We start from the raw sequence: 12,204 nt of genomic DNA, 5'->3' as shown, positions 1-12,204 counted from the left end.
GTGAATAGGACCTGGTAATCCTGTACCATCCAGCAGAGGTCCTGGATGCTGAGATAGTTTACAGGATGAATGAGACACTCCAGGCAAGGTAATGGATCGAGGACACAGCATGAAGTAAGGCATGTGATGGTCACAAAGTAGTCCTTCCTCCGAACTCAATATTTATCACAGCCAATTTTTAAAAATAAGATGGGAAAACCTAAATATTTCACACTAAGCAATTCAAAAACACACAAAGAAAACTAATCCCCCCGCCCCAATGTGTAATAATTTGGGTTAGTTCAACATTGAAGAAGTGTGTGTTAAATCTTTATTTGCTCCCCTCAAATGAAGGGGTAGCAGAAACGTAATGTTTTCCATTAAAACACTAAATCTCCAGGCGGGGTCACAGTCAAGTTCTCATGAGCCATCTCTTGAGCTATGGGTTCCTAGCTCACCAGGATTAGTAGACTTCTTAGTCCAAAGGAAGGGAGAAAGGCCAGGGAAAGCCAGGAGGCTTTAGTTATGACTTAACACTTTAGCAGGATATTAACTGTAACACTTTGCTGGCTAGGAGGTGGGGGAACCAGCAGCAGGAAGGAAAAGTGTAACTGAAAGAGGAGGAAAGCAAACCACCAAAGACAACCTTCTCTCTTGTACTTCACAATTCTGTCTTGGATCAAAAACAAAACAAAACAAAAAACTACTCTTGAAAACAAGAAGCAAATTAGTCTGTTCTTACTGTCTTCACCATTCAGACTTAATGACTAAGATACTGATAACTTTGTGTTCAGGTTTGCAGGAAAACTAAAAGAACACTGGCCTAAATTAAAGCAGGGCAGCATTAGCTATGAGGTAGATACTCTTAATTCTTGGCCTTCAGGGTGATAACCCTAAATGATAACCTGTCTGTGATAGTTCGAGAAGAAAGAAACAATATTCATCTTCCATGGTTTCTTCATTTCTGTCTGTTGAAAGGGGTTATCCTAGCTGACTGGAAAGCTCCTACCACTTACCAAAACCTCCTAATAGCTTCTTGATAAGAAGCTGAAAAAAGCACTAGCATCCAAGCATCTTAGACCACATGATGAAGGAGAATACAAGATGGTTCATAGGAAAGGGGTGAACAGCATAAGCTCCATGAGGACAAGGTGTTTATCATTACTGCTGTATCCCTTGAATCAATTCTAAAACATTAACAGGACCTCATTAAATATTTGTTGGAAAAAATGAACAGATGAACAAGCAAATAAATGAAATTTAACTTTGCAATCAAGACTGCCAGCATTCAAATTCTGGGACAATCTCTCTATTTTAAAGATTTTATTTATTTATTTGAGAGAGAAAGAGAGCACGAGAGACAGAGGGAGAGGTCAGGAGTGGGGGGCGCAGAGGGAGAAGCAGACTCCCTGTGAAGCAGGGACCCCCCCCGCCCCGCAGCCCAGCCCAGGACCCTGAGATCATGACCTGAGCCAAAGGCAGACGCTTAACCGAGGCGCCCCTGGCACAATCTTACTGGCTATATATATGTCATAGGGCAAAGAACTATTCTGTATCTCAGTTTCCTCATCGCTAAAGTGGATATAATAAAAGTACTTATTTCAGGAGTTTTTAAGGGGATTGTAGGAGATAATACCAGCAATGCACTTAGTACACAGTAAGCAAACAAATGCTGAATTAATTTTAAGAATTTCATATCTATACCCTTCCCCGCTATTTGGACAAAACAGCAATAAAACAAAGGCACAACGTAAGGCCTAATGACAAACGAGTACTTAGAACAAATCCCTTAGTACGATCTACTTGCTTTGAGGATGCATGTGGAGTCAACACTTAGTCACCCAACTTTCCTGCCAAGTGCCCTTCCTTGCCCTGTAAGAATTTTAAAATAAGGTTACTCTCTAAGTGGCAAATGAGTAAAATATGAAAATCACAGCTTAAATTACTCAAGGTGAAATAAAAAAATAGGATGTACACAGAAGTCTAAAGAGTTTTATGAACACTCAAAATTCCAATTGAGTGACCTGGGTATAGTCTTAGGGAGGCAGAACTGAAATGGGACAGTTAGTAAACTAAGACATAATCAATTATATTTTACCCCATCTGGAGTAACTTTACGTAAATAGAAAAAGAATAATGAGCAAAGGGCAAGATATGAGCTGTGCATAGGGAGCATTGTCTAGGACAGGGAGACGTGGAATTTGGCAAACTTTGAACTAGTCACCAGAGAAATATGCTCTGATCCTACCCATCAGTGGATCATGAGACCTGAATTATCATCCTTCACCTTTGACTATGATTCCAATGCCCACAAAGTTACTTTCTGAGTATTCATTTGTGTTCCCTTTTACCAAAATGCCAGAAGCAAATACCTGAACTGCAAAATTGATATTTGTGATTATTCTACTGTAAATTTTAAGGTCTTTCTTTTTTACTATAACTGACTAATACCATGACACTGTATTGAATTCTTTAGAGAAAGATACTAAAATGCACCATTTTATTTATTTTTATTTTTTTAAAGATTTTATTGATTCATTTGACAGAGAGAGAGAGAGAGAGACACCCAGCAAGAGAGGGAACACAAGCAGGGGGAGTGAGAGAGGAAGAAGCAGGCTCCAGCAGAGCAGGGAGCCCAATCCAGGGCTCAATCCCAGGACCCTGGGATCACGCCCTGAGCCGAATGCAGACACTTAATGACTGAGCCACCCAGATGCCCCTAAAATGTACCATTTTAAGAGCTGAGGACATTAAGTAAAGTTGATCAGCTTACCTTGGGCCAAGTCAAGTGGTAAGTAAGTCAGGGATACGGCTAGAATTTTCTTGTTTCTGTAAGGCACATTTCCTCCAATTAAAAAAAGTTATGGATAAGCTAGTTACAAAAGGACAACTATTGTATGAGTCTACTCATGTGATGTATCCGGAGTAGTCAAATTCATAAAAAGCACAAAGGTGGTTTCCAGGGACTAAGGGGGAGGGGGAGTGGGGAGTTAGGTTAATAGGTACAGAGTTTCAGTTTGGGATGGTAATAAAGTTCTGAAGATAGATGGTGGAGATGATTATACAACAATATGAATGTATTTAATGCCACTGAACTATACACTTAAACATGGTTAACATGGTAAAATGTATGTTATGTATATTTTGCCATGATAAAAAATGTTATGGGAAAAATCTTTCCTTCTTAAAAAGGAAAAGAAAATCACAGCAAACAGTTAAGACCGTTGGTAAAGCACTTCATAAGCCTCGGTCTACCCATTTATAACACCGCTTTAGACTTGGATACATAATCTCTAATAACCCTTAAAGTTCTTCAATTATATGGCTGTACAACTTGGAAGCATTACCTAAGGCAGGGGTTGGCAAATTTTATCTGTAATGGGTTAGACGATAAATATTTTAGGCTTTGTGGACCGTACAGTTTCTATTGTAACTGCACGCTGCCCATATAGGGTAAATCTGCCAAAAACAACACATAAACAAATGGATATAATTGTGTTCCAATAAAACTTTATTTGAGAAACAGGCAAACAGGCAGCAAACCAGATTTGGCCCTTGGGCTATTGTTTGCCAATTCCTGATCTAGAGCGTATCTCTGTGAACATGTATAGATGATAGCAATGAAATCTTTCCTGTGTCCCAGGGTTGAAAACTTCTGTAATTCCAATAAGCTCTTATCTTAGTGTAACACCTTAACTTTATGATTTCTATTTCCCAGGCAATGAGTAGAATACAGTGGCTTAACTACCAAAAGGTGGTGGTATCATCACCACCACCACCACCATTACCATCATCATCATCATCAAATAGCTCAGAGAGTTAGAAACTATCTTTTGTTTTTTGTAAAGGGTTGCCATAATCTGATCTTTCTCCTATGTCACAATGGAGAAAGTCTACCAACAAAGAGAAAAGGAATAATAAATAGAAACATTCTCTCCTGTTTGCTGAAGAGCTGACTTAGTCTCTCACCTCTGACTTCAAGATACCATATAGTCCCAGTGGCATTTAAAGAGAGAGTATTTCCCCATGCTACCTGGGATTCTAGGGTGCTGATCTAAGAGAAAGACCAGGGCTTCAAGGGGTAAGCTATCTGCTTATATACTTGGAGAGCGCACTAGAAGCTGGCCTGACCTGGGGAAGTCATGCTGGAATGTGTGTCTGTGTCCCCTTCAGTCACCCTGTGGCCAGCCTCAGCAGCCTGGATCCTTGTCTGAGAAGAGGCCGTGAAGGGCAGGGTGGTAAGGGTTCACCATCCTGTTTCCTTTGAAGAGCAGCAGCTCCAACAAGAGAGGGCATATTTAAAATGAGGCTACTGGAGCTGTGGGAACCAGACCTGGCCTGACAGCCTGAGGAGCAGGAAGGATGCTTCTGTTCCTATGATGCAGCTCATAGGTTGTAATCACAGTCTTCCCTTCCAGCTTTCTGGATGATCGCTAGAGGCAAATCAAGAAGAATCTGTGAAAAGCGTAAAAGGGTTTCAAAGTACTTTTCACATAAGTCATCATCACTGAGGTCCATTCGTTACTATCCTGCTGAATTACAAAAGAGGAGGCTTTAAGATTAGGTCATTTGAGGGGCGCCTGGGTGGCACAGCTGTTAAGCGTCTGCCCTCAGCCCAGGGCGTGATCCCGGCGTTATGGGATCGAGCCCCACATCAGGCTCTTCTGCTATAAGCCTGCTTCTTCCTCTCCCACTCCCCTGCTTGTGTTCCCTCTCTCGCTGGCTGTCTCTATCTCTGTCAAATAAATAAATAAAATCTTAAAAAAAAAAAGATTAGGTCATTTGAATACTGGCATTTTAATTTACTAAATTAAGAAAACTGAAGAAAAATCCAAAGAAGAGAGTAATTGCACATACTCGTGCTTTTAAAAGGTAAGTTTTGTCAAGAATTGTTGTTCTTGATTTGAACAACTTACGGTGGTACTTCACTTCCTAAAAATTTTAGAAGGATGATGCTTATCACAAATACTGATGAGGAAGTTAATTGGAACTTGATAATTATCAATTAATAGATCACTGTTTCCTTTATAGTATTTCCTGAACAATTTATTCTTTAATCATTTTTTTACCAATGAAGTCTGAAGTTTTAAGTGGAGTGCTCATTTCTGCTGGAAAAGGAAAGAATTTCTGTAATTGGAAACTGAATTTATAAGCATAGGCATGAATGCTTCCATGAAGGCTTTATGTTACGTAAATTAAATCACTTTAGAAGTGTCCAACAACAAACCAGTTATTAATAAAACTGAATAAATAGAATTTAACTTCTAAAAGTTGACATGTGTGTTAGAATACCCATACTCAACAACCATGCGAATGTTTCAATCTTCCGTACTTGGTTCATTAACTTCCTTATCTTACTATGCCACATTAAACACAAACCCTTAAGACACTAACATGCATGTTAAGTATTACATGTTAAATATTACACTGATGCATTCTAAATGCCTGTTATGGGTTGAACTTTGTCCCTCAAAAAGACATGTTAAAGTCCTAACCCATACCTGTGCATGTGACTTTATTCGGAAATAAAGTCTTTGAAGGTATAATGAAGTTACTTACAATGGGTCATACTAGAGTAGCTGGGCTCTTAATCCAATAGGACTAGTGTCCTTATAAGAAAAGGAGAAAGACAGGGAGAATACCAGGTGTGACACAGACGCAGAGGGAAGACGGCCGTATGATGACCCAGGCAGAGACTGGAGCGGCAGCACTAGCACAGAACCTAGCTGAACTAGACAGCATCTTTCTAGTGGTACTGATTTGCAGAAAGCCATGCTGGTAGAGAAGCAGCACAAATGGATAAATGGACTGGTCAAAAGGGTAAAAGATTATAGAGACAGTGGGTAGAAGAAAGGAGCTAAGAGAAAAGTCCAGGTGATCACACTGGGGTCTGAAGAGGACCAGGAAGAGAAGGAATCCAGAGAGGGGTTGACTGAAGTACGCAGAAAGGGAGGGGGAGTGAATCCCCATTTATATTAATGTAATTTCCAAGTATATAAGCCAGAATATGCTTATTTTAAAATCAACTTATATTGTGCTTAATTCTAGACATTCTTTTGGCTCCATTCAAAGGAATCTGATTCAGGTTAACACTTATTATGATACCTGGCATAGAACTACTCTGTGCTACGCAGAGCCAAACAGTCAGAGTCACAGAACATACATATATACATAAACATATACGTATATACGCACACATATGCATAATATATATTAAAGACTGCACAGATGAAGAACTAGAGAGATGTGCTTCTTCAAACATGAACAGTCACACTCATTTTTAAATGATTATCTCTTTTATGTTTTATAAGGCACAAATACCACCCAGACAAATTAACAGCTGCTGATGTCAGTACATGCACGGCATCGTACTTGGAGCGCTATCCCAGAACTATTAGCATTTATAAGCTTTGACCCTGGAAACCATTTTTAAATTGCATATAAGAACACTCCATACCGTATGCGGAAACATATTTAATATTCAGAGTCAAAATATAGACAAGTAGCACTTAGGAAGTAAAACTTAACTGTGATAAACAAAAATGTAAATGTTTTGTAATGTTATCCTCAGGATGCTGTTTCTTCATGCTATAAAATTTTTTTCATACAACTTTCCACCACGAAGATAGGACTGAAGTGCAGCTTGCTCGTATTTTTATAAAGACAAGCACAGAAAAATTCAAACTTCCTACTAGATGAATTAAACTTACTTCCAGCTAAAAATCTGATAACTAAAAGAACAACTTCAAGGAAAGGTATGAAACAGATTTCCTGTTTTTATAGAGAGCTGCCTTCCATTATCTTGTCCACCCAAAGTGTACATACAACAAACAGAATTAGCATGTATGAGTTATCAAAGTTAGGCACTGCAATTCTTGTAGAGATATTCAGAGTTATTTTCCATTTTGATTTATTCAGATTCAATTCTCTATCTTATCCCTGTCAGCACAGCAGCTTCTGGGTACACAATATAAAATATTAACCAAAAAAAGAGCAAATAAACTTCCAGTTACTTCTGGCTCAACAATTCACTTCCTCTAGCTGACCAGCATTGAGTTCTCTGTGGCCATTAAGGAACGCTGCTGATTACTCTTACCAAATCATTTCTGAATGACTCTCAAGCATGATCATTTCTAAAACCCGTTAAATGGAGATGTAGTGGAAACAGAACGGCTTTGCGCAACACATCACCCTGTACCCTTGCCCGTGCCTTCCTGTAGAGTTGGAAATTATGGTGACACCTCTAGAATTCTGTCTTCAACTCCATCCAGGCAAAAGGCAACTCCACAAAGCCTCCCCGAGCTTCAATAAGCTTATCCTGAATCAAAGTCAGCTTTCTAAGGCATAGCTGTCACTCTTTCTCTCCCTTGCTAATAATTAATGATGCAACGAGCCTTACCAAGTACCCAGAATTGTGCTAAACAATTGGTGTGATTGTTATTTCTTTTGCTCCAACAGCAAGCCTGTGAAATAAATAAAAATCGCTGTCCTCATTCTACAAATGAGGCGACAGTGGCATGGAGTTTGTGGGACAACCAGGTTCACACAGCTCAGGGCCGACGCAGGCAAGAGTGGGACCTAGCAGAGCGGCTCCGGGACTGTCCAGGTGCGGCTCAACCACGTTCCAGACCACTTTGGGCTGTGGCAGCCTAACACCTCTGGGACTTGTCACCACCTTATCTGCACTCTTTGCAACCTGGAAACCTCTCCACCACAACTGGACCAAGCTGCCACTGACCCACGAAAACGCTGTAATGCCAACCTCTATTTGCTTATGTTGTTCACCATTAAACGGAATGCTCTCCTCTTTCTCCTCCTTTTCACCATACATTAAGGCCAATTGCAATGATACCTCTTTCCAAACTGTTCCTTCTTCCAACCTTTCCACCTCATTGGAGTCTCTCTTTTCTAGAACTGCTGGAGTTGCACCTGGTATTTAGCTGATGCAGCATTAGTATTCAGGCTTTGTGTTTCCGTAGTCTATCAGGAAAGATGGCAGGTAACCAGAGCGCAGAGACAGGGCGCAGCACAGGTCTAGGGATACTTAGTAATCGTTGGCGGAATTTATAATAACCTCTCTAGCAACATAGTAAGTAAAATTAATGTGGCTCACTGTCATAAAGTAACACTCTAAGAAATCATCTCAAGACTTTTTGGGTAAAATTAAAGGCCCATATAACTTCCAGGGTATTCTTCAGCCTAACAACCAATTCCTCTAGCTAATCACGTCAACTAAGTAGGCATTTCTGCGTTTGGATACAGCAAATCAGTGTATGCATATGTGTGTGCATAAACAGCCAGGGACAGACATTCAAGCAATGTTCAAATACAGCATTGGAAATATAATGAGGGATCCAAGTTTGCTGGAATCAAATTGATGTTTTGAAAAAGCTGGTACGATGGGAAATGAAAATAAAAGGCACTTCGTTGCCATTTTGCTTTTTGCTTTGGATCACTTAACAAGCACTTCCAGTACCTACGTGTTAAACTGTTTTGCGCACTGTGGAGGATGCTGCCTCAGTCCTGCTGAGTTTTCTTGTATGTGTGTGAAGCAGCTCACCTGTCTATTTTTCAATGTTAGAATGAGATATTCTTCTACATGTGAATGAGAGAATAGGTGAAACTTCTCTCCTACAACCATCGCCAGAATTCACACAGTTTCAAGAGGTTATAAAGATACATAGAGATCTGAGTCAGAATCTGAACCATTTCTGATTTCCAGTACTTTTTTTTAAAGAGTAGCTCACAGGAGAGAGAGAAAGGGAAAGGCCAAACAGCAGAAAGAAGGTGTGGTCTAATTGACACCAGGTGTCTAGCACTTGGGGCACTGAAACAGCCTTTCTGCTTTTCACAGGGCCTTGGCACCCAGCCATGAGCAAGCCCCCGGACACCCTCGTCGTGGCCGACACAGGCACGGCTCTTCTGGCCCCGAGCTTCTGCAGCAACCACTGAACCTCTGAGGGACAACCATCTATTACCAGGCCAAACCAATTATACAGTTTGATATTAGAAATCTTCAGGTTGTATCCCCTAACAGACAAAGCATAAAAGGTATTCACTTGTTTATGTACCTCCCTAGATTTCCAGGTTAGCTTTCAGACATCACATTTTCACAGTGTGGCCATATTACACACCCTCTGTAACCTATGTGACTCAGAGAGGGGGAATAAAAATCCCTTCTAACCCCACATAATTCAATCAACATGTTATTATGCGCCATGACCAAGAAAGAGAGGCTCTAGGAGCAGGAAGATTCTTTGCAGTATCAGTAAGACAGCGTCCCTTAGCAGGAAGTGGCAGCTGGCCTTCTGAAAGGAATTGGGAGCTCATAGAGAGCGCTGACTGGGGCATGGGAACTTGTAAACCAATCATAAGTCAGAAATTGCCCAAGCTTTACTTCAGTCTAATACTATTATCAGCTATCTATTTAAATGCCAGAAACAGCAGAAGATATAAATGGTAGAGATTAAAACAAACATAAAAACAAACAGAAACAAAACATTCATTTTAGAAATCCTCTGGATTCTGTTAAATGAGTTGGTATGTGCCCATGGGTTCCACACTCACTTATTTCCCCAATGCCGGTCAGTAGCACACAGTCCATCACACTAGCTGTCCTCTGATTTCTGATGCTCCCTCTACAATCTCCACAGAGGGATTCCCTCAGATGTAAAGCTCTCTTCTTCTATAGGGAAGCTCCCATCCATTCTTAATAGGATGAAGTAAGGGGAAATAGAAAAGTCGGATGACAGATGGGTAAATGAAATTATGCCAAGGGAAAAAAAGATTACTGATAAAAATGTAAATAGATTAGGCAAGATGACTAAGCAATACAAAATCCCATGGACATTTGGAGTTTTTATGAATGCAGTGGTCACAAACTGCGGATGACCGGAGCGCCAACAACTATCTGTCTAAAAATAACTTTAAAAGGGGGAAAAGGAAATTATTTGACCAAAAGCCACTGAAATCTGCCAATGACAGGAAACTCATGTTTTGTGGAGCAAAAAAAATAAATGAATATTTCTTTTTTGAGGAGGAGAGCTCAAACTGCCTAACTTCCCTTGGTATCAGTAAAGCTGGGTCTGACTAATGGAAACATGGATAGAGACACATCCTCCCTGAGGTCGTCACGATTTCCCCTGATCCCGGGTATTGGAACTGAAGACAGTTCCCTGAAAGGTCAGGATTTCTAGGGAAATTCAAAAGTAATCATGAATGAGGGGAATACAGTGTTCCACATCATCATGATTTCTGGGAATCACATAGGTGGGGTATAGCTCTTCTCTCCCCTTGCCTACCAGAGCTCATACACTCTTCAAATGATCAGTCTCTTCCATGTTAATAAGGTTAATGTTCACACTAATAGAGGTAGAACGAGATGTATTTTAAGTCTTCCAGATCAGCCCACATACGCTTACACCTCTGCTATGTCGCCTGCGGTCCACAGTCCATCAGCATCACCAGGGAGCTTGTTAGGAATGCAGAATCTGGGGCCCCAGGTGATTTATATGCAATTAAAATTTCAGAAGCATTGTGAATGTACTAAAAATACTTCCTACTCTTGGGATTAAGTATTTCTGTCCCCAGATGCTAGGAATCAGTGCAGTTAGGCCAATGCCAAGACAATCTGAACAACAAAATAAATGACAGGAGTGGATTATAACACATTGAATTTAAGGAAAGAATCCATGATTCCATATTTTTAATAAGGAAATAAACATACGGCTAAAGTGGAAGCCTTTCTTTACAATGGAATATATCATGGAATTTACAATTTATAAATGAAAGAGTCAGAAAATGACCATTTTGCAACCACCACTGTTGTAATGGATTCAGGCAAGAATCTCCAGAGATCCTAAAACCATTAGGTGAAAGTTTGTAGACGAGTAGGATATTTCCATGGTTTTATAGTATCTCTCCACAGATTACTTCTGAATTACAAAGGGAAAAAAAGTATCTTCACAGTGGAGAAATCTGTTGGACATTACCCAAATCACATGATCAAACTTGATGTCGTCAGTCATGAGACCACCTGAAATCATGCACCTGCTGGGGCGATACATGAGGAGGATATGATATCACCTGCATTATACTTCTGCCAAAAATGCTTAACTTGACTCCACTTATGAGGAAATATAAAATAAGCCCACATTGACAGACATTTTACAAAACAAATGGCCTGTACTTTTCAAAAATGTTAATGTCATAAAAGACACAGAAAACTGAGAAGGGTTAAAGAAGCTCCACAACTAAATGGAATCTGTGACTTGGGACAGTTTCCTGGATTACGACTTCTTTCCTGTTGTTATATGTATATTGTTCTCCATTGTTCATTGAGACAGGTGCACACTAGATATACTCTTGTATCAATGTTACTGTCCTGAATACGGTAACTGTATCTCCTTCTTAGGTGATACAAACTGAAGCACTTAGAGGTAAAAGGTCATATCTGCAACTTATTCTAAAATATTTAGTAGTTCTGTGAGAACTGTAATAATGTATGTATATAGAGATAGAAAACAAATATGGCAAAATGTTAACAAATGGTAAATCTAAGTGAAAAGTATTTGGATGTTCACTGAACCATTGTAGCAACTTTTCTGTAGATCTCAAATCTGTCAAAATAAAAAGTTAGAAATAGAAAAAAAAAAGTGAAAGACAGAAAAACAATGCAACCGCAAATGGCCCCCATACCTCGACCTTCTAGTAGAAGAATACGGAATAGCATCATTAACTGCACCCTCTCCTCACCCAAAATGGTCTTGAAATTGAATATAATCAAATGGCAGGCTGAAGAAAATCCCTGTTTAAAAGATTTTTAGGAAAAAGCAGCTTTCTGGGCTAAAAGTCCATTCTTTGAAAATGCACCTCATAATTCTACAGTGTGCCGTGGCCTGTTACTGTCGCAGGAGATAGAAAGGTGAAGGGGACAAAGACCCTGCTCTTGTGGAGCTTACATCTGAATGAGGTGAGGGACTAAACTGTATAAGTAACTTGGGGAAGGGCGTAGCCGGCAGAGGGCACACGTCAGATAGGAGACATGAAACCCATCATTTATAATATTTATAACAGAATTTTTAGAGGAAAAAAATGTACCTTAAGTTTGGTTCATGACAGTTCATAAATGTCCTTTGGATACAATACCGTCACTTGGAATATTGCTGTCTGGGACTACAGGTATGTTTTTACTCCATACTGTTGGTGAGGTCTGATTTGGGGAGG

Source organism: Ailuropoda melanoleuca, chromosome 6 (assembly GCF_002007445.2).
Source record: "Ailuropoda melanoleuca isolate Jingjing chromosome 6, ASM200744v2, whole genome shotgun sequence".
Lineage (NCBI taxonomy): Eukaryota > Metazoa > Chordata > Mammalia > Carnivora > Ursidae > Ailuropoda > Ailuropoda melanoleuca.
The sequence above is the reverse complement of the archived record's forward strand: the minus strand, read 5'-3'. Positions refer to the sequence as shown.